General features: G+C 48.7%; 1 pseudogene; it reads right to left on the bottom strand.

Annotated features, from left to right (window-relative positions):
• Positions 1–18: 18 nt before the first annotated feature.
• Positions 19–3,288, bottom strand: LOC136517684 (sucrose-phosphatase 2-like; annotated as a pseudogene).
• Between the last annotated feature and the right edge of the window lie 20,319 nt (positions 3,289–23,607).

The raw sequence follows: 23,607 nt of genomic DNA, 5'->3' as shown, positions 1-23,607 counted from the left end.
TTGCCAAGATTGCTGGCAGGGAATGTTGGGTGTTTCTGCAGTTGGGTTCCCTGAATGAACATGGCAAACAACAGAAATGTGCTCCTCGTGTATTCTTCACCTACCCTTTGGTCAACCAGTGGCCAGGTCTTGTTTCATGTTAAAAATGAAGAAGAGAAGGTGAATATGGCTTGTGCCTGGAGGAATTCAGACCACCATCGTCAGCGATTGCGCGATGTAGTACTTTGGGCACATGGTCATGGTCATGGATCAGGCTGATAAGAATTGCAGACAAAATGAAGCAGCAACTTCTGGGAATGACCATGGACCAGGTTAGGCAAATTTGCACACAACTCTTCTTCTTTTTTTCCAGGTATCATACTTACTACTTAGTTGTCGATAAGGACTCAGCAACAGAGAGGAAAGGCTCAAGAGGTCATATAACTGAATCATGTGAAAATCCAGACAATTTTGAGGCAAGAGCTTCATCTAATTTATGGATATCATGAAATTCATGAGAAGGAAACATGGAACATCTTTTCTTGTACATGGAATTACCGAGCATTGAACCTGTGTGGAAGTACATTTTGAGTCTATCTGGACTTGAACAAAATATGTGTTATGACTATCTGCGCTTTGCAAGTGACTAATTAACCTACAAGATGAACGTGTGCTCGCTCCCTCCAGAGTGTCCTTCAACCCAGGTATTGTGGATGTGTATCAGCTCCAAGCCCTCTGGAGTCTCAGGCTGAGTTGAAGCAAATAGAAATAATTAAAACATGCACTATATATACAGGTGCACAAAACTAAGCAACAGCAGGACAACCAATGATTCTAGCAGAACGGGAGAATTTACCTTAATATTCAGAAGAAGAGTAGTGCGGCAGCAATACCGAACACCACCTGAGAATAGCAGGGGCATTAACAGTGAGGCTCGATTTTTTTTTTTTGAAACATAAGTGAGGCTCGAATAAAACCAAACGAAATACTGAAGTGCAGACTATCCAAGGATCAAAGAAACAATAAGGAAAATAGAGACATGGTATGAAATATAAAACATGTCATGAAGCTACATGAAAGAAGTGACAACTACTGGCATGGATTAAGAGCCACAATCAGTTTATCATGTGAAGGGCTGAGAGCAGACCTTCCATTTCCCAGTTGTCAAATCTCACCAACCAGGTACTTGTACCAATTGACGATGTAACTAGTCTGTCCACCCATACCCGGAACTTGTTGTCTTGTTTGTCCGCATAGCAAGAACTTAGAGCATCAATAGAAGCGGGAAGAGAACGTTCAGATCCAGAAGGATGAATAATTGTACCATTCAAATGCTACAAAATAAAAAAAATGTTAAAGAAACTTCAATGAATCAAATTTAACTATTTAAGGCTGCAAGATGTGTATTTTCTCAGACAAAAGACTAGTTTGTATGATTTGATCTCGAATAACTTCTGAAGAGAAAAAGACAAATGGAGCTTTGAAATGTGTAATTACTTTCTGCATTGTCCACTGTATGAAAGTGATCATGATAAAAAATAGTGGACAGTTACAAACAAAAACCATGTTACTCTGAGAACTGAAAAGAGGAAGTACTTACAGTAATGCTTTTCAAGTACTGCATAACTGATGAAGAATTTGGAAGGTCACCCCTCCGCCACTTCTCATAGAGAACATAGAACTTCACCACCACATCTGCAGGCTTAGCGGTGTCTGCCTTTAGATAAGGGAACTCAAGATCTCTTGCAGAAACATTGGGTCCTAGTTTGAAGTGTCCAATAGCTTGCATGATACCGGCAGCACATCTCTCAGTTGCATGAATTATCTTAGGATTATCCTTTGCATTTTCTTCATACCACTGAAGCAGCTCCTCTTGGGCATTGCAGACCTGAACATGATATGAAAACCCTTTGGTAAGCTTAACAGAGTAGCCACTGTCACCAACGAACTTTAGTTGACAGTTTCAAGGGACTCCTTGTGCACTGAATCACTGACCATGACTCCATATACAGATGGGACACTGAATAGTTCTGCGTCGTTTCCAGAGTCACCACAAACAAGAGTATTCTTTGGTGGTTTCTCATATGAATTGAGCTTATTTAACAAGTACATAAGGGCCTGGCCCTTGCCTGCACCTCGTGGTAAAACATCAAGCGCCTCACCATTGCTGTAGACTATTTTCACATCTAGCTAATCACGGTTAAGGAAGCAGAAAGTCAGAACAAAATATGCCAATAAGTGTTGCTCCAGCATTAAAGAATGTGGAAAACTGAATGAGAAATCTAGAAGGCATGCATGTTCCTTACCCCACGTTTCTCCAACTTCTGTGGGAGATAATCCATTACTTCTTGAGCACCTTGCTTGTCAACGAAGAAGCTAACCTTATGGGGACCCTGATTCCTCTCTGGCTGCATCCAAACGATAAAAAAGTAAACACAGCTCTAGTTCAGCCATCAAAATGGGACTAACCAGCAAAAAAAAATCGTTGTAGCAAAGCAACTGGACATGCCTGAGGCTTTAGCTGAGAGAACCTAGCTGTCTCCTCAACGACAATAGTCCTGTCCCAATTGTTGTTGAGATACTCCTCCCAGCCAACATCACGGATCATCTCTTCACCGTATGCTATCACGGTTCCCACAGACATGATAGTGATGTCCGGTGTGATCAGAGGCTTATCTTTACGCAAGCCCTTGTAACTGATTGGCGTTCTTCCAGTCGAGAAGACCAGCAGAGAATCCTGGGAGAACTCGGCCTCCCACAGCGCCTCGAACCTAAGCAAGGACAGGTTCTCTCGATCCTGATGATCAATCTGTGAGTAAATAAATAATCTGTAAGTTTGAGAACTGATGATCAGGTGCACAACTGAAAAGTATGACTCAGCTCATACTGAATCTGGAAAATTAAACTAAGGTCTGAACTGAAACACGCACCATCGTCTGGTCAAGATCGGAAACGAGCACGAGGCGGGCAGAACCGTCGAGCCTATCCATCTGGCAGACTGGCAGAACTCAGCTGTAAAAGATCAAGAAGAAGAAGAAGAAGAAGCTAGAAGTGATTTTGACTGTACACTTTCCTGAACAAACACGGCAAACACAACACAACAATGTGCTCCTTATTTTTCAGCTGCCATTTGGTCAACAACTGATAAAGTCTTGCTTTGTGGGGGCAAAAAGAGGAAGTAAAGGATGGTTTCATGGACAGGTAGTATCTATCTCCTCCCACCTTATATATACTTCGTTAGAAGCAACTACGTCTGTACCATCATTTGCTTTTGACAGCCAGGGCCAACCATCCACACAAGCTACTGTCCTAGCTACTGATGATAAGGAAGGCGAGGAGATAAGCATTGCTGACTGCGGAGTACGTATATGTGGAGTATATAGGAAGCTCTATGCATCTATCCTATCCATAGCAGCCATGTTTACGGAAGGGAACGGGAACGTGGAACGGTAACGAGAACGTAGAGTGATACTTTTATAATGTTTTTGTACTATGGCAACGTAAATGTTGTCAGAATGGAAACGTGAATGTAACTTGAACGACGTTCGCAGAACAAGGAACGTGGCCATGTTTCACGTTTCCGGCTGCTAAGCAACTATCCCCACCCTCACCCACAAACCTATACCACCAGGGACATTTAATTTTTTACCATGATAAGGAACACCACCACCACCCCATGTGAGATGCTACTAAACAGCAAGATCGCCATCTAATGGCTGCGCAAGGCCTTGTTTAGATTGAGGTTAGGAATCAGTATTTGGCACTGTAGCATTTTCGTTTGTATTTGACAATTATTGTCCAATCATGACCTAACTAGGCTCAAAAAATTCGTCTCGTAATTTACAATCAAACTGTGTAATTAGTTATTTTTTTATCTACATTTAATACTCCATGCATGTGTCAAAGATTCGATGTGATGGAGAGAGAGTGAAAAAACTTGCAATCTAAACGAGGCCCAAGCTTTGGCTTTGTGCGGAGCAAACAAATGCAACCGTGAGAAGGAACCGTGGGGCAGCGGCGGCGGCAGCGTGAGAAGGAACCGTGGGGCAGCGGCGGCGGCGGCGGCGCGCGGCTGAATCTAGGCGGGCGTACGGGCCAGATTCACGGGCGCAGGCGAGATCGCGCAATGTGTACGTTATTCCAGTTTGGATACCAATGGCTAATCACTATCCAGCTAAAAATTATTGTGTAAAATTAGCCCTAGCCTATCAAACAGAGGCTAGGCAAGTTTGTTTATTAATCGGCCACTAATTAGTTATTAGCCAACTAGCAAAACTTAACTAACTTTTAGACTAATTTTTAGCTTAGCTAATAACTAATCCCAGCTTATCCAACGGGCCCTTGTATAAAACTGTCCAGCATGTTTATCCGTTGAAAATTGAAATTGACGAATCGTTGGGTCACAAGTCACAATCGAGCCTGGAGAAACAAGACAAGATGCGTGTCGCCGCAGTTTCCACGCCCTTTCCATGAATATGTGAACTGTAGTACTCACATGCATATGTCATGCTACCACTTGGACTTGACGTCGACCTCACAAAACTACTGGGACCCACTCATCATTGGCTGGTTGTGCAAGACCGAGGCCTTGTTTAGTTTCTTCTCTAAAGTTTAATCCCTATCTCATCGAATATTTAAACATATGCATAGAGTATTAAATATAGACTAAAAATAACTAATTATATATTTTGCCACTAATTTATGAGACACATCTTTCAAGTCTAATTAATCTATGTTTTGACGACGTGGTGCTACAGTGGCACATGTGCTAATGATGAATTAATTAGGTTTAATAAATTCATCTCGCAGTTCACCAATGGATTCTATAATTTATTTTTGTATTAGTATCGACGTGACGTCCTAAAACCTTGCGCATGCAAATGCCACGGTACCACTTGACTTGACGTCCACCTCACAAAAGCTCTACCGGGACCCACTCATCATTGGCTGGGTGCAAGATTGAGACTGTGGCCTGGCCACAGCAGCGCGTGGCCGCATGCTGGTGTTTCAGGCAAGATCCAGGATGCCTCGGAGGGTCAATTCAGACAAGTCACATCGGGACGCCGCTCGTGCTGCTGATGAGTACTAATCGCTGCCAATCTGAAACAGCAATGAAAGAACGAAGCTTCCAAGAAACAGCTTTTGTCGTCTACAACCAAGTCATTTCTTTTTCCAATAGGAAAGAGGCACGAGCCGATGCAGCCATGTTTCAGTTTTCTAGGTGCAGCATGTCCGAGATCTCCAGCTAGTAACAACTCTGAAGTTTCTGAAGAGGACCAACTTTGTTCTTTTTTTCCCTTTCAGCTTGCGCAACGCCATATTGGAATTTGGAACTGGTGGGCCAAGGGCCCAAGACGTCAATGATCGACCTTTAGCCTGCTTAATCAGCCCAACCATCTCGCCATGGTTTCAAGACTTTCAGTTCTTGTGCCATGCATATTTTTTTCGTCTTTCACGTGTCGTCCTCACTCCTACTAGTAGGTACTACTCCTACGCCTACCTACGAAGAAGGGTCTCAGTTCGCTGCTCTGTTACTAGTCATCTGGGAAATCTGGAAAGAAAACAAATGCGCCCACCTTCTAACTAACAAACAGAAATATCTGCTTTAATTTGGAGATTGGTCCGTAAAAAGATCAAAGAAGAGTCAACAGGTTGGGAACTAGTTGCACAAATTTTTGGCCGCATGGGGTGGCTACAGTGTGTAAAGTGCTCTATGTACATTTTTTTCCTTGTCCTTTGTTCCTAGGCAGGGACGTCTAATTTGCAAAAATTCTGATTGCAAAAACTCCTTTATTTATCAATATACTATGGGCCTGTTTGATCCCTCCTTTAAACTTGAGAGCTCTAAACTCAAAGAGTTGAGACATTAGGGTAATGTTACTCTAAAAAGTTATCCTTGACTTTTATAATCCATGATCGATGGATCCAAATAGCCTCGCAGCTCAGCTTCTATGGTTTAGCTTTCAAAATTCGGATTTCACGATCCATGGGTATCCAAAGTTCTAAAAAGGGGGCTATTTGGTTTGTGGCCACAATCCATTACACCGCAGGTTGTGTCGAGCCACAAAAATCGAAGTCCCTGTTTGGTTGACGACCGAAACAAGACGGCCATACATTCTCAAAGAGCAAATCCCGCCATGAAGTGTTGCGGTAAAAAATAGCACCGACTTGCCACAGTTTGGGCATGGCCAGCTGTCGGCTGTGGCCAATATCCAAACACGCTCTAGGACACTTACATTGAGCCGATCCGATCTGTGCCACAGTGCATAGAAAATTGAAACATTGGCTCCATCTACTCGTACTCCCTCCGTCCACAAAAAGAATGCAATTATAGAATCTGTGCCGGTCAACTTTGCTCAACTTTGACCAAGTTTATAGTTAATATTATTAGCATTCATGTCTTCAAATAAATTCATGATGAAAATACATTCTATAATTAATCTAATGATACTTATTTTGTACAAAAGATATTAATACTTTTAATATAACTTCAGTCAAAGTTTAAATGGGTTGACTCCTTGATAAGTGAGAAAGGGACCGACAAAAGCTGTTTCTTGGAGGATTGTAGAAGTTGGCTTCTAGAATCTAAGTAGAGGTCTGAGCAACCGTAGCTTCTAGCTAGCTTTCGGAAAGACCCCAAAATCCCCTAATCTGGTAAGCTTGGGGAACCTAGCTTCTAAACACCAAAGACTATTCTGTCCCTCTGTTTCTTCATAGCTACTTCCTCCATCCCAAATTGTAAGTCGTTTGACTTTTTTGACACCAAGTTTGACCACTCGTCTTATTCAAAAATTTGTGCAAAATATCACTTCTTTTGTCGTGGCATATTTTGTTAATACAAGTTCTTCAAGAATGACTTAAATATGACTATATTTGCACAAATTTTTTGAATAAGACGAGTGGTCAAACTTGAGGTAAAAAAAGTCAAACGACTTATAATTTGGGATGGAGGAAGTACAACATAAAAATCAAAGAGTTAAGCCATTATGGTAATGGTACTCTAAAAAGTGTCCCTAGCTTTTATAATCCATGATCGTTGGATCTAAATAGCCCCACAACTTAGATCCATGGATCCAAATGGCCTCACAACTTAACTTCTATTATCTACTTCCTCTATCCCAAAATAGATGACGTTTTTAACTTTACATTTTGTTTGACCGTTCGTCTTATCTAAATTTTTACTATAAATATTATTTATTTTGTTATGACTTATTCTATCATTACAAATACTTTAATAGTGACTTATTTATTTTATTATTATTTGTAAAATAAATTTGAATAAGACAGATGATCAAACATGATATCTAAAAATCAAAAGCGTCATGCATTTTGAGCCGAAGGGAGTAGCTTTTAAAAATCAGATCGCAAGATCCATTGGGTATCCAAAGTCCCCCCCCCCCCCCCCCCCCCCCCCAAAAAAAAGATTATTACATTGAGCCGATCTGCCTTTTGAACAGTGCAACTGAATGTGTAATACTTTCTCTGTTTTAAATTATAAGTCACTTTGATTTTTTTTTTGTTCATCCATTTTGATATGTTGACATATTATTATATGTAAATACATAAGAAAATGGATGTACCAAAAACGTTAAATCGACTTATAATTTGGAACGGAAAAAGTTGGTTGTAGCATGAAGCAGACAAGAGACTAGCTCGACGTCACGTTGACAACATTGGAACAATTTCACTGTTGCAAGAAAGGATACGGCATTGGATGTCAGTATGAATAATTCAGGGAATCGATGTTCCACAAAAATTGTTGCCGCAGCACGAGAAAAGTAAAATAATGCATAGTAGCCAACCAAGGTATAAGAATGCAGAGCACACTGTGACAATGCTATCACAGAATGTGAAGCAATTATAACATTATCACTTATAAATACACCATGACAGTAACGCTTCCAGCCTCCTCAGCGCCTCTGTTACTGTTTCGAGCACTGTTCAATCATACAGACGTCCCCGTGTATATATGGCGCTGCTCATCCGACTCAGCACAGCTTTTCACTAACTTTTTCTTCCACTATTCACGCATTTACAGAGCCGGCGCGGCGGCAGCGCGCCTATAGGGCTATATATAACTGGGGATAAATTTGTGACTTTGTGAGGGTTCTTAACGTGGCAAACAATAAACCCCATTTCCTTCAAGACACATGTCTCCATCCCTACGACATCTTTTACCAAATCTCCCTCCAGCGAACGCTGAATGGTTATTAGTACTATCAGCAAGCATTGGTAAACCTTTCTTTTTGTGTGAAAGCACAGAACTGCCGTTGAATGCATTGGCAAACCTTTGTTCTGCAATGTAAGGACAAGCAGTTTCCCCCAATCTAGCATCCGAAAACCGACAGCTCAAGTTATATGCAGTACAACGACTGATAAGTCGGTTGAAGCTGATTTGTTGTAAGAGAAAAATAATGTATCATAACTGATAAGCCAGGCTGATAAGTTCGAGCGAACACGGTGCACCGGGATGACCTCCGGCTCCCTGCATTCCGTCCGTCCCGTGGAACACGCGGGTCAGCTGGTGATCTGATCCACTCCGGACTACGGACTCCTTCCAAGAGTTTATAAACAGGTGATAGTCTTTTTGAAGAAATTAACATAGGTACGTCTGTGCTGCCCAAAAAATAAACAAAAAGAACCGCCAAGTGCAATAGTTTTTTCTAAGGAAATTTTGAAACTAGCTGCTCTCAACACAGTTAGGATTTATACATTTATTCGTCCGTTTAAATAGAGATCCTGGGTTGATGTACTAGCTTTGGTGGTTTATGTCACGCCTTTTCACTTTTTGTAATGGTTGTGTGATAGAAAAACTTGAAAATGGTCAGAATGGTCACTGATTGACCAGCAATTTCATAAGGGAACTTAAGATTGTTTTTTTTAACGAAAGAGGGTGATTGGCACGACTATGCCTCTCCTTATTACTGAATTAGCGGACACTGTCTTGACATGAATTGTCCTTGCAAATACCCCCTTGATTCTAAATTGTAAATTATTTTGATTTTTTTGGATACATAATTTCGTTATATATATAGACATATATAGATGCACAGAAAAACTATATATACATAAAAAAAGTAAAACGGCTTATATAATTTAATAAAACAGATAAAGTACTACATACATACACTAAAACTAAAATAATATGTATCCATAAAAGCATAAATAAATTTCGAACTTAACCTTCTTATTAACTACGTAAATTTTTGTGGACGTCATCGTGTGTAAGCTGCTAGAATAGATTCGGCAGCACATCTGAAGGATGAGAACGGCACTGCTAGCCACCGGACGTCCGGACGGACGCTCGTAGCTGCAGTACGTTTTCCTGCATCCACGCATGGGTCCACGTCGGTCAGACGTTGCTTGCCCGCGCCTGCGTCTCGCGGCCACGCAGGGGCCGCGCCGCTGAACATCGCCCGTGCAAGGACTGCTCGTGCCCCTCCCCTTCCCACACGGATTCCATGTGCTACACCCGATTTATTTTTGAAACATTCAGATGCAACACTTACAACATACAAAAACAAGAAAGATGAAACACTTGAAACATGCGACTGAAACACTTGCAAAAACACTTGAGAAATATTGCAAACATACACAACTTCTAGATAAAACACTTGAAACATATGTGTGAAAACATATGCAACATCTAAATAAAGCACGCTTGCTACATATGTCTGGAAAAACAGATGAAGCATTGGGAACAGAACCTTGCAACATACGTGTACAACCATTGCAACATATGCAATATCCCGATCTACTTTTACAACATCCATATGAAACGTTTGCAACATACCTTTAAAATATGTAAAACACTTGAAACAACAGTTCCAACATACGCTTTCAAACGTAACATCTACTTAATGCTTGGACGAAATAGAGACTCGTCGACGCGGAGCTAGGGTGTGTGTGTGTGGGGGTGGGGGGGGGGGGGGAGATGCGAGCGAGACCCTTCCTAGGAGTACGTAGTACGTAGTAGCTAGTAGGGGTACGTGAGGATGACACCTGATGAGACGAAAGACAAAAAAATATGCATGGCACAAGAACTGAAAGTCTGAAACCACAGCGAGATGGTCACGGTTGGGTTGATTTTAGTGGAGAAAAAAAAGCACGCGCAGGAATGCATGGAGCTACCTTCATGGTTCAGCTGATGATTTTTACGGCTGATAAGTCGGCTGATACTATTTTGCTACGAGAGAAAAGCATTGTACTGATAAGTTCAGCCGAACGGGGCAGCCTCAACCAGCTCTGCAGACGTCTTGGGCCCTTGGCCCACCACTGCCATTCAATATGGCGTCGTCGTCCTCGTCCAACTGCTGCAGAATCCTTCAACTTGGCTTGGCATCGTCCAGTACTCCGGTTCCAATATGACCGACTTCGTACTAGTTAGAGTTGTGCGCAAGCTGAAAGGTGCCTGCCTCGTGAAGAGCTGAATGAACTGAAGTGCCTGCCTCGTGAACAGTGCAACGGAATGTGTAATAGGCTGTAGAATGAAGCAGACAAGAGACTAGCTCGATCGTTTCCAGATTGAGGACGAGGAGACGTCGGTGCTGCGGCACGCCCCGGAAGATTTCATCGTTCGTTTCAGGCGTCGGGATGACCTGGAGAGGGTGCTCCATGCACCGCCGCCGGAGGGTCCGTCGCCGTTCCTGTTGACGTGGCGACGTTGGACGAGGCTTTCTCTGGCGACTGCGGCAGCGTTCACGTACAGGGTTCTAGTCGGCATCAAGGGGGTGCCTGCCCATGTTCTAAGCGCCGAGGTGGCCCAGCAGCTCCTTGGGTCGTCCTGTTCCCAGGCGGAGCTTGCCCGGATGCGCGTGGTCTGAGTACCAAGATTGGGACGCATCGTCGAGCTCTTCGGATGATGATGGCTTCCCACGACCGCTGTCATGGCGCAGCAGGCGCCATCCCCTGCGACCCCTAACCGTGTCGACCCGATGGACTGGACCCAGGGGTGTCTACCCCGGTGCGGAAGCAGAACTGCCTACTTGGGCCCTTGCCGGTCGGCCCAGGTGTTCGGCCCAAGAATGTTGAGGGAGGCGGTTGATGCTTGCCCTGAAGGTCTTGGGGTGGTCCGTCGGCTGCGGGCTGCTTCTGAGGATGGACCGTTCGCCTTCGACTTGGACAGGAATGATGACGGGCCGGGGCTCTCCTAGCGCCCTCACCCGGTCACTCCTTGGTGGCCCTGGTGTCTACGCCGCCGCGGTTCCTTCGATGGATGAGATCGAGGCTCCGATGTGCATTCCGCGCGCTACAGACGCCGATCCTCAGAGACGCGCCGAGGCTTCGTAAGTCGCGTACTCCGGCGACCGTGATCTCCATCAGGCGCAGCACCCGGTTGGCGGCAAAGCCGCGCGCGCCGAACGCGACACTGCAGGCTCAGGCGGTGTTGATGCAGAAGCTGGGGCTCCCGGTTGACACTCCTCCGGCTGACCTGGAGGCACTTGAGAGGTACGTAGACACGTTCATCGAAGCAGGAAGCCCTCCAGACCCTGTGGCCATGAACCTCAACATGGCTGAGCTCCGGGAGGGAGACCGGTAGCCCGGTGCCAGGCACCTGCTTCGTCGCACAAGCTGTGGCTTAATGTCAGAAAACTGCTTAGGTTGGAATGTGCGTGGTCTAAATGACCGCGCCCGTCGCAGCGTCGTTAGGGACGTAGTTTCTCAGGAGCGTGCCACGCTCGATTCCCTCTTCTCCCTCGTCGGGTGGAGCGAGCATTTGGAAGAAACGGAATGCTAGGACTTTCAATGGCACTTCCACTGCACCAAGTCGTTTGGTGCTGTTAATTCAGGAGGAGGCGAATGAGTGGTGCCTGGCAGGATACAGGCATCTGCTACCGCTGCTGGCGCTTATGTGATGTTGTCGTGCTCCCTAGGTCGCAATCGTGTGGTGCCCAATGGCCGTGCGGCTTCAGTAATCCTTTGATTACTGCTGCGGAACATTTGTATTTTAAGTTTTTCTACTCCTGCTTAATGAATGTCGTGCAAAGAGCACGTTCGAGAAAAAGAGACTAACTCGATGACAAGTTGACAACATTGGAACAATTTCACTGTTGCAAGAAAGGATGTGGCATTGGTTGTCAGTATGAAGGATTCAGGAATGGATGTTCCACACAAATTGTTGCCGCAGCACAAGAAAAAAAATAACGCATAGTTGCCAACCAAGGTATAAGAATGCAGAGCACACTTGCTATCACAGAATGTGAAGCAGCTGTATCATTATCACTTATTATCAGTACACCATGACGGTAATGCCATCACTTCCCCCTGTCTCCACAGAATGAGTGACAGCATACGTAGCAGAATGAAGTGTTTTTTTTCTTCTTTTGAGAAAAAAATGAACTCAATATCATGCCTAATACACATTCACAAAAAAAAGGGTTACCTGTCATCGGCAAGGTTCCAAGCTAGTTGCACAGGCACTTCAAATACATTGGCATATATAACTGGGGATAAATTTGTGACCTTGTGAGGGTTCTTAACGGCTTTTTTAGATTCAAATAATTTTTACTATGTATGTAGACATATCTTAGATTTGGATGCATTGTAAAAATTATATATATATACAAAATAAGAAAAGGGAACAACTTACAATTTAAAACGGAACAGATGGAGTACTACATATACTAATATGTATGATGAAAGTATAAATAAATTTCGATCTAAGCCTCCCTAACTACGTCAATTTTGTGGACGTCATCGTGTAGGGTGTTAAAAGTAAAATTTGGTTGCATATCTCAAGGTGAGACTCGTGACAAAAAAAAAAATTAATGGAACATCTCCACGATAAGAAGGGAAAACAATGCTCCAGTTTGGAAGAACCGAATGCTCCACCATAGGCTCCGTCCATTCGGACGCTCCTAGCTAGACCTATGGACCGGCCCACAAGTCTGCTCCTCCACAGCGGCGTTTCCCACCCCCACACCACGGCAGCCCCCGCTCCTGCTCCTATTCCACGTGCCCGCCCCGCTGCTCCTGCCGTTGCTCTGGGCGCTGCTCCTGCTCCACGCGCCCGCCCTGCTGCTCCTGTTGCTACTCCTGCTCCTGTTCTGCGCGCCCACCTCGCTGCTCTTGCTCCGCTGCCTGCCCTGCTCAACGACGCCAACAGGCGCCGCTAGCGCAAGGAGAAGCGTCGGGCCTTGGCGCGGAAGCCCTCTGGCCTCGCCTCCTGCTACGGCTGCGGCGCGTCGGCTCCCCGATGCAGACAGCGGAGGAGGCCGCACCGGGATACGATGCATGTTGCAAGTGTACAGTTCAAATGTTTTAGAGGTTGTTGCAAGTGTTTCATACGAATATTGCAAAAGTAGATAGAAATGGTGTACATGTTACAATGGTTGTACACGTATGTTGCAAGCGTCTCTCCCCAATGTTTTATCTATTTTTTCGGACGTATGTTGCAAGTGTGTTTATCTGGATGTTGTGTATGTTGCACAATTTGTTGCAAGTGTTTTATTTAGATGTTACATATGTTTGCAATGGCTTTTCAAGTGTTTTCAAGTGTTTTTATTCAAGTGTTTTAGACGTATTGTCGGTGTTTCGAACCGCCCACTAGTAAATTTGTGTTTGCGCGTCTAGCTCGGATGGTGTGCTCGGAGGACACAAGGGTTTATACTGGTTCAGGCGGAATGTCCCTACTTCCAGGTTGAGGCTGCTCGTGTTACCAGCACTTGTTTGTAGTAGGGGTTACAAACGGGCGAGAGAGGAAAAAGGTCCGAAGTCTCTCATGGAAGGATCAAATGGAGTTGAGTCTAGACGAACTCGTTGAGCCCTTGAGTTGTTGATTGAGGCGTTCAGGCGTTGCTTTCCCTTCGCCGGGCATCCCACTTCCCCTTTTATAGATGAAGGGGAAGGCGCGGGTTACACGAGAGAAAGAGAGAGAGAGGGGGGGAGAGAAAAGCCAGGAGGAAGAAAGCCTCCGGGGTCGCGGCGCCCTTCGTCTCCTTTACGCGGGTTCCCCTAGTCCTGTAGATGATGATGGGGATGGCTCCACATCGCGACCCTGTTCGCCACTGGCGCTACACGCGAGCGTCGTCAGCCGGTCGTGGCGCCCCATTCCATCCCGGCAGGCAGCATGGTCAACAGGTACCCCTGACGGAAGTCGTATGGAGATTAGGTAGCATAGCGCCGGCACGCCCGACACTGTCGGAGTCCTTAGGTATGGCCCGTCGTGGCCGTGGGTCACATCAAGATGTGTCTACTCTATTTCTGGTGTCAGGAGTTTGACCCTAGGTTCGTACTCTCAGACCTATAGTGGTTGGAGGCGGTACGGACCCCCGTTGGGCAAGGCGGAATCCTCCTTCGAGGGGTCTGGCGAGGCGAGGTCCGCGCCCGAGGGGTCGGGCAAGACAGACCCCGCACCCTTAGGGTCAGGTGTGACGGAGCCCACGCCCTCAGGGTCAGACGTGACAGACCCCACGCCCGAGGGGTCTGGCGAGACGGAGCACGCGGCCTCAGGATCGGGTGAGATGGAGCCTACACCCCTAGCGTCGGGTGACACGGGGCCCGCACCCTCGGGGTCAGGAGAGACGGAGCCCATACCCTCGGGGTCGGGCGAGATGGAGCCCGTACCTTCGGGGTCGGTGAAAGGATCTAAACAATGCCTAGAGGGGGGTGAATAGGCATATCTATTTTTTTGCGTAAACTCAAAGTCAAATATCAGTGATAGTCGGAAGTTCCGACTGTTTGGGCCGGAACTTCCGGTAGCCGGAAGTTCTGACGCAAACAGCCGAGAGTTCCGGCACCTACGTGAAATTCACTACAAGTGCTAAAATGAACTTTGAGTGAAAGATATCTTACAACACCACTCCCTAGTGGTAAGGTGAAGTGTTGGGGTTTCTCCTTTGATGCCGAAAGGTCACCACTCCGTAGATCGAGTCCAAACCCTAAGAGGAGAGTTGGAGAGGAAGACAAACCAACAAGGACAAATATGATAGAACAAATCACAACAACAATAAGCATGCGGAACACAAGGATTTATCTCGAGGTTCGGCAACCCCACAAAGGAGCTCCTACATCCTCGTTGTTGAGGTGACCACCAAGGTCGGAGCCTCTTCCATCTCCTTGCCTCTCTCAAAGCAACCACAAAGGTTACTTGAGCTTTTCACTAAGAAATCAAGGGTAATACAAACTTTCCAAGGCTCTTCCATAAGATGGAAGCTCTTGGGCGATGTCTAGCCAACTAGGGTTCTAAGAACCCAAGAGTAATAGATGCAAATCCAACTGGCTTGATGAATAAATCAAGTGCTCAAGCTTGCCAAAGTGATTCTCTCACTCAATCTACTCTCCTTTCACTCAAAACCCTAGGAGAATCAAAGATTGGAGCAAAGGGGAGAGGTGAGGTGTGGCTTGAATGCTTGGGAGCTATTTTGGACGAAGGTTGGTGAGCAATGAATAAGTGGTTCACGGTTAGAAGAGAGGAGAGATCTATTTATACTCATAGTGAAATCCAACCGTTTAGATCTGAGTCGGAAGTTCTGACATAGATTGTCGGAACATCTGGCCCTTCTACAAAACACTGTTCAAGGTGCAGTCAAAGGTGGTCAACATAGTTGGAGCCGAAACTTCCAATGGAACACCGAAACTTTCGGTAGTCGGGACTTTTGACTCACGTCAGAACTCCCAACCAAGAGCCGAGCCAGGGGGCTAAGTCCCAAAGCGCCAGGACTTTTGGCACCCAGAACTCCTGACTCCCGTCGAGACTTTCGACGGGCGAGCAAGCGTAGGCAGGCTGACGGCTAAGTTCTCAAGTGCTGAAACTTCTGGCACAAAATGTTGTGTCGGTGTTTTGAATCACCAGCTAGTAAATTTCTAGTTTGCGTGTCTGACCCGGATAGATATGCTTAGAGAACACAAGGATTTATACTAGTTCAGGCGGAACGTCCCTAAGTCTACTGTTGCTCATGTTACCAGCACTTGGTTTGTAGTAGGGGTTACAAACAGGCAAGAGAGGGAGATTGTCCCAAGTCTCTAGTGAAAAAGTGAGTCTGGTTGAGCTCTCTATCTACTGTCGAGCGCCTAAGCCTTTAGCCGCTAAGACGTGTTAGATGTATCAGAATGCCCCCTCTCCCCTCTCTATGGGGTGCCCTGCTTCCCCTTTTATAGATGACGGGGAAGATGCAGGTTACATCAGAGAGAGAGAGAGAGAGACGAGGAGAGGAAGGCTTCTAGGATTGCGACATCTTCCATCTCCTTTAGCGGGTCCCGCTGGCCCTGAAGATGACGATGGGGACGGCTCCATGTCGCGGCCCTATTCGTCACTAGCGTCATACACAGGTGTCATCAGCTGGTCATGGTGCTCCATTCCATCATAGGGGATGGTATGGCTAGCTGAAGCCTCCGCTAGAGGTCATACAGGAAGTAGATAGCACAGTGCCGGCACACCCGGTGCTGTTGGCGATGTGCGTCCTCAGACGTGGCCCATTGTGGGTGTGGGTCATGTCAAGACACGCTTGCTCTCCTTCTGGCATCAGAAGTTTGACCTTGGACTCGTACTTTGAGACCCATAGTGGTTGGGGGCGGTATGGACCTTCATCGGGTGAGGCAGAGCCAGCGTCCTTGGGGTTAGGCGAGGCGAGCCCATGCCTGAGGGGTCAAGCAAGGTGAAGCCTATGCCCTCAGGGTTGGGTGAGGGGGACCCCTCACCCTCGGGGTCGAGCGAGGCGAAGCCTGCGCCCTCGGGGTCGGGCAAGGAGGAGCCCGCGCTCTCGGGATTGGGTGAGGCGGAGTCCACGCCCTCGGGGTCGGGGCTCTCATCCGAGGGGTTGGGCGAGACGGAGCCCGCGCCCTTGGGGTCGGGCAAGACCTAGATACGCTCTTGACCATCCAAGGGAGTTAGCGTTCATGGCCATTAGCTTCCTTCTTCTAGGTATCCCTGATACTGATACCCGACAGTAGCCCCCGAGCTTGTGTAGGAGTAGGATACTCCTTCGAAGGCTTTTTTGAACGAAAGGATTCTAAGGATCTTGATCTCCCTTTGCGGGCCATGGGATGTCTTGGTGTGGTCGAGATTCCTTTTTGTCGTGTTCGGACTCCTCGAGAGCATGTAGCTGCGAGATTCGGGGAATCAGAAAAGATCTCTCTTGATTCTGATTCCTCCCTAGGATGTGACCGATCCGCTATTGGTATGCGACCGTGTATTCGGTCTCATTGCGAGTCCAACTCTCGAGCCCCTACACACAGCAAGGGTTTGGTCGAGGGGTCAGCTCGTCTTGTAATCATCCTCCCTCATGTGTTTTTTCGATAAAACAGAGGGGCTGAGCGGTGCCATGTTTTCCTCGATGGACGAATCATGGTGCTCGGTGAGCTGTTAATGGGCTAGTTCGAGTGGGGCCCTGGATTCCCATTCACAGGGGTTTGGCATGGGTTAGCTGGTGACCGACTCCAAATTCCAGGCAGCCAGTCCATATAGTTCTCGGGTCTGTTCGATCGGTCCCAAGGGCTCATTCCCTTTCTTTGAGGAAAAACCATTGACTGTGCACTTGCCAAGACTCGAACGTGGGTCGGGATGCCCATGGTGCTCGTGTGCTTGGGTACTAGCTGTTAGCGGGACCATCCCTTTCCACCCCTCACTCTGAAGGTGCCCTGGAGCAGCTGTGAACTCGTCGGTGGACCAACCTTCGAACCCCTGGGCTTTAATGGACCGTGGGAGTGTTTTTAGCTTCATATCCCTTCTTACCTATGGCAGTTCTTGGCCCATCGAATGGGGCAAACCATCATCCGGCGCGTCCTTCGAGGGAGCAGCCAGAGGTGGCGTGTGCATGATTTTTGGAGAGGCGAAGTGACGGGACGTGGTGGGGACATGGTGGGCACGTGGATCAAGGCAAACAGTTCACCTCTCGCTCCACCTCCTCCTATAAATAGGGGCCTTTCCCTTTGTCCCTGATATGTTTGACCATAACCTTGCCATCTCTGCTCCTCTGCTGCCAATGCCCGAATTTCTTGCCCTCGCTCTCCCGCCGCCAGCAAAGCTCTCATTCCTCCGCCTTTGCTTCCCATGGAGTCATGGCATCGCTCCGACGTCACCCACGTGCGCATGGAGGGCCTCATCAAGCACATCCTCCTCTATGGGAGAATCGACGTGGTGGAGTGGCTCATGCCTGGTCTTGAGGAGGTGCCGGTGCCACCCGATGGCTACTTCATGTCTTTCACACCCTTCCATGAGCATGGATTCACGATCCCCTCTTACTCGTTCTTTCGGGGGCTACTACACCATTACCAAATTGAGCTGCAGCACCTAAAACCGAATAGGATCCAGCACATCATGGCCTTCATTGTGCTATGCGAGGGGTACTTGGGAATCAAGCCCCACTTCGAGTTATGGAGATACTTCTTCTCCGTCTCCTTGCAAAAGAACAAGAAGAGGGATGCGTCGGTGCCGATGGGATGCAGGAGCATCCACCTTTGGGGCCATTGATCGGTGGAGTACATGCCTTTCTAGCTCTCCAGATCCAACAAGGGGTGGCACGCATTTTGGTTCTACGCGAAGAATGACGCCGCAGCCCCTTTGCTGGAGTTCACTAGGCGCCTCATCGGAGAGGCACCACATGTGTGGTCGTGGGGGCCTCCCGAGAAGGAGAAGAGATGGATGCACAACCTTCTTGATGCCATTGCGTTCCTCAAGGACCGCAGCCTTCGTGGGGTCAGCGTCATCAAGGCGTACCACACGAGGAGGGTGGTGCCGCTGATGGCGCGTGTCCTCCCACCATGCGGGATGACACCCAACACATAGCTCGATGAAACTATGCTCGCCCAGGGGGCGCTCCATGATAGCAAGGTCACACAGCGCATCAAGGAGGCGACAGACGAGTCCAACGCCGTGTTCTCGATCCCAGGACATCCCATGATGTGGCTGAAGCCAGGATTCATTGTGCTGCCGGTGGGTTTGGGCTTTCGGGCCTCTATCACGCCGTTGCCGGAGCATGCGGCCGTGAGGACGGTGAACCGTGCCGTAGATGAGCGGAGGAAGAAGAAGGATGACAAGGAGAAGAAACGGCGGGCGAAGGAGCGGGCGAAGCTACAGCAAGGGAAGCTGTGCCAAGGCTCGTCGGAGGAGGAAGATGAGGATGAAGAAGAAGAGGAGGAGGGGGGCGACGGCTCTAGGTCGCCCAACCCATGCGATGATCTGGCCGGCAGGGACAATGACCCGCCTTCACCACTAGCGGGGCCCTTCTCATGGCATCTCCTAGAGCAAGAGGGGGAGGACTCACCCCTAGAGACAGTGAGTGAGTTGCCCCACTCTGCCTAGGCCTTCTACGGCGCCCCCGGAGCTGAGGGGAGCCAGCGGCACCACCTCATCTGAGCCTCCTGAGCAAAGGGATGGCTCAAAACGGTAGTGCGATGAGGAGTCACAGCCGGGGTCAGGTAGGCCAGCCCCGAAATGTTAGCGCCCGACGACATCAAGGTAAGCTGAGAGTTTTTTTGTTCTTTTGTTTTTTGACGAATTTTTTGCCGTGAACTAACTCTCGTGCCTTCCGCAGCATTGGAGGTGTCGGTGCAGAAAGTGACCAACATGTAAATATTTGTAGTTTTCCTGTATGTTGTGATCGGAGGTGGCCTATCACTCAATGACATAGGGTTTATACTGGTTTAGGCAACGTGACCTACGTCCAGTTTGAGTCGGTCGGTGACTTTATTCCTGAACCTAGGTGCTCGAAGTTTGCTGTGAGGTTACAAACGGAAGGGAGAAAGATGGAGGGTACAAGAGATCCAGTTGGACTCTGGTCTGAAGGGCCAAGAGTGATGGGAGCTCTGCTATGTGCTAAGTGTTCGAGCGTGCGCTCGAGGTCTGAACCTGGTGGTTCTATTGTTGTGTGTTGAATCGATGTAAGTTAACTAATCCGTCCTCTTTCTTTGGGAGAGAGCGCATCTGGTTTTATAGATGAAGGGGATGGCCTTACAAGTGAGGGAGGGAGAGTGTACGTATGCTAAGTCTTGTTGCCCACGCCGTCAGGTACAAGATGATTGTAGGCGCCCATAACACTGTTAATGTCAGATGCACGTGGGAGGTTGTGTCGTCTTCCTCTGGTATGGCAGACGTCGGTGCCTGCCATACTGTTGATGCCTAGAGGTATGTAGGGGGTTTTACTATGTTCGCTTGGTATGATAAATGCCGGCGCCCACAATGCTATTGATGCCTAGAGGCATGTGGGGGGAGCCTTACAGTGTTTGTCTAGTATGGGAGTTGATGGCGCCCACAACACTATAGGGCAAATGTCAGCTCCCACAATACTGCTTGGGTTCTGACATGCTAGGAAGGTTGCAAGGTACCCTTCTAACATGCCCTGTTGGTACTGTCCCATAGGTGTACACGGTATGGTCCTTGGTATTATGGTTGACTTGAGTGCCCTGCCTTACTTTCTCCATTCATTTCCTGGTCCTCACTGAGTGGGCGCCCCTGGTCGGTTGGTCCTAGTCGAAGAAGAGCTATAAGGAGAGGTTCAGTGCATCCTCGGTCAGAGACACGGATCAGAGTGGGGAGTGGTGTTTGGCTAGGCCTTCCGGTCAGAGAGGCAGGCCAGAGTCAAAGGCGGGCGTCGTTCCTCCTCGGTCAGACCTTCCAGTCGGAGATTGGATCGCCCTTCTAGCCTGTTGTTTTAGGTATTTGGGCTAGCCCAAGAGTTGTGCGTCGTTCGCAATGTTGTCTGCTGGCCCGAGCCTTTGTTGGGAAGCCGGTCCATGAGGGACCCTAGGTTTATGAACCCAACAGGAGCCCCCGAGCCCCTAGGAAATTCAGGTAGAATCATCTGGGGGATTTTTGTCTTGACGGTGGGTGCGCACGAGTGCACCTGCGGGTGTAGCCCCCGAGCCGCCGCGCGATTCAGGTAGAATCGTCTGGGGGGTTTTTTGTGTTGCCAGCAGGGGAAGTTTCGTTTCAGCCGAGGTAGTTTAGGGACCGGGCGAGACGGAGCTCGTGGATCCTAGCGTCAGTCGCAGCCGAGGCAGTTTAGGGATCGGGTGAGACGGAGCTCGTGGATCCTAGCGTCGGTTGTAGCCAAGGCAGTTTTAGGGATCGGGTGAGATTGAGCTCGTGGATCCTAGCATCGGTCACAGTCGAGGTAGTTTCGGGATCGAGCGAGATGGAGCTCGTGGATCCTGGCGTCGGTCATAGCCGAGGCAGTTTAGGGATCAGGCAAGATGGAGCTCGTGGATCCTGGCATCGGTCGTAGCTGAGGCAGTTTTAGGGATCGGGCGAGACGAAGCTCATGGATCCTGGCGTCGGGCATAGCCGAGGCAGTTTTAGGGATCGAGCGAGATGGAGCTCGCAGATCCTAGGATCGGGCGCAGCTGAGGCAGTTTTAGGGATCGGGCGAGATGGAGCTCACGGATCCTAGCATCGGGCACAACCGAGGTAGTTTTAGGGATCAGGCGAGACGGAGCTCGCGGATCCTGGCGTCGAGCGTAGCCGAGGCAATTTAGGGGTCAGGCGAGATGGAGCTCGTGGATCCTGACGTCGGGCGTAGCCGAGGCACTTTTAGGGATCGAGCAAGACGGAGCTCGTGGATCCTGGCATCGGGCGCAGCCGAGGTAGTTTAGGGATTAAGCGAGACGGAGCTCACGCATCCTGGTGTCGGCCGCAGCCAAGGCAGTTTAGGGATTGGGCGAGATGGAGCTCGTGGATCCTGGCATCGGTCGTAGCCAAGGTAGTTTAGGGATCGGGCAAGACAGAGCTCGTGGATCCTGGCGTCGGTCGTAGTCGAGGCAGTTTAGGGATCGAGCGAGACAGAGCTCATGGATCCTGGCGTCGGTCACACCTGAGGTAGTTTTTAGGGATCGGGCGAGACGGAGCTCGTGGATCCTGGCATCGGTCGCAGCCGAGGCAGTTTTAGGGAACGGGCGAGACAAAGCTCGTGGATCCTAGCGTTGGGCGCAGCTGAGGCAGTTTTAGGTGTCTTGAGCCCCTGAGCCCCGTTGGGCTTTGGTAGGGGTTGGTTGAGTTTTGTGCGTTACCCCATCTGTGGTTTCTCACAACCAGAGGGGCTGATCTAATGTTGCTTGCCTCGATGGCTCGAGTGACGCGCTCGGTGAGCTCGCTAACGGGCACGTTCGAGTGAAATCTAGGTCCGTCGTTTGTGACGGGGTCAGCATAGCCCTCATGTGACATTCCACTGCTCCTTAACCTGCAACCCGACAGATGCCTAGGTCGTTCCGAAGACCAACCCGGGTGGCCCGCTGGCCTCCCCTTGATGAAGATTCTGTGGGTTTGGCTGAGGTTAGGATCGAACGAGAAGTTTGAGATGAACCTGTCTGCTTTGGGGTAGACTGGGCGAGGACCACTCTGGGCTCATTTGTGTTTTCTCCCCTAGCTCTGTTTGACGCGAGGCGGCCTCGAGCCCTTTGTGGGTCGGCCTTCAAACCCCGGTCGGTCATTGCTCATGTTGAGTGAGGCAACTGCCGCTTTGTGATGCAACACAGAGCGTTGTGATGCATTTAACTGCACATGCGATGCCTCGGATGTATGAAATGAATGAATGCATGTATAGATGAATGAATGATTATATAAAGAAATAGTGGGGGTCGGTAATGTTACCTTGATGACTCGAGTGACGGGGTTTGAGGAGCTCCAATCGGAAATGTCCGACTAGGATCCACGCTTGTCATTCGTGACGGAGTCAGCATGGCCCACATGGGGTGTCCCTCTGCTCCTTACCTGTCTCTTGGCATTTACCTGAGCCGTCTGATTGACTTATGAAGCCTGATGGTCTCTCCTAGGTGGAGATCCCGTAGTTGGGCCTTTCCAAGTCCCATCTGGGAAGGCGGAGAGCCGCCTACGTGTGGTGGCGCTTTGGTTCTTGTGCTCGGTGTGCGGTAGTGGTGGGCCATACCTAGGCCACGTCCCATCTGACCAGGCACCATTCCGTCAGGTAGGGTGCATCCCCTTGGTCAGGGCGCGTCCCATCGTTTCCTATCTGCATTGAATGGGGAAGGGAGAGGGGTTTTCACCCCAATCCCTCGTGTTTTCCCAACTACTGTGCCTTCTTCTTAAATAGGTTAAGGGAGAGGGCTTCTCGCCGCAATCCTTTGCCTATTCTCCAACTATTGCCTCTCCTCCTTCTTCCTTCTCACCAAGAGTGCATGTATGCCGTGGCGGTTCCTAAGTGAGAGAGAGGGTAAGCGAGGGGGAGAACTCATAGATCCCTTTGTGAATTTGGAGCGCAATGTCGAGCTGGAGGCCGCTCAAGGCGGTGCTGGCTGTCTTCACCTAAGAAGGGGCGGCTTTCGACGAAGGAGATGGCGCGCTAGATCTGTCTGCGAGGCCTTCTTCGAGATGGAGCCGTACATGGACTCTTTTTGGTGGATCTTCACCGGACGAGTTTTGTCGGAGGGGAAGTCGCCTAGGACCGCACTGGTGGAGGGTTTCGCGCCTATAGCTGCTCAGGTCGGCCAGTTCATAGAGTTTGACGAGACATCCTCTAGCCATGGCGGCCATACCTTGGTGGGCAGCGTCCCTATCCAGGAGCTGCCTTGGCTGCATGAGAAGGTCCCGAGCTCCATGCTCTTCTGTTGAGTATCTACGGGTGCGACGCCCTTGAGGTACCCGTTGCACTCGCCGAAGTTGAGGGAGCGGAACCAGGCGGGCCCCTTGCGGTGATGTTTATTTCTGGCAGCATGTGCCATGGCCTTACTTTTGGCATC

This window comes from Miscanthus floridulus, chromosome 17 (genome assembly GCF_019320115.1).
Source record: "Miscanthus floridulus cultivar M001 chromosome 17, ASM1932011v1, whole genome shotgun sequence".
In the NCBI taxonomy this organism is placed as follows: Eukaryota; Viridiplantae; Streptophyta; class Magnoliopsida; order Poales; family Poaceae; genus Miscanthus; species Miscanthus floridulus.
Note: the sequence above shows the minus strand (reverse complement) of the source record. Positions and strands in the feature narration are given on the sequence as shown.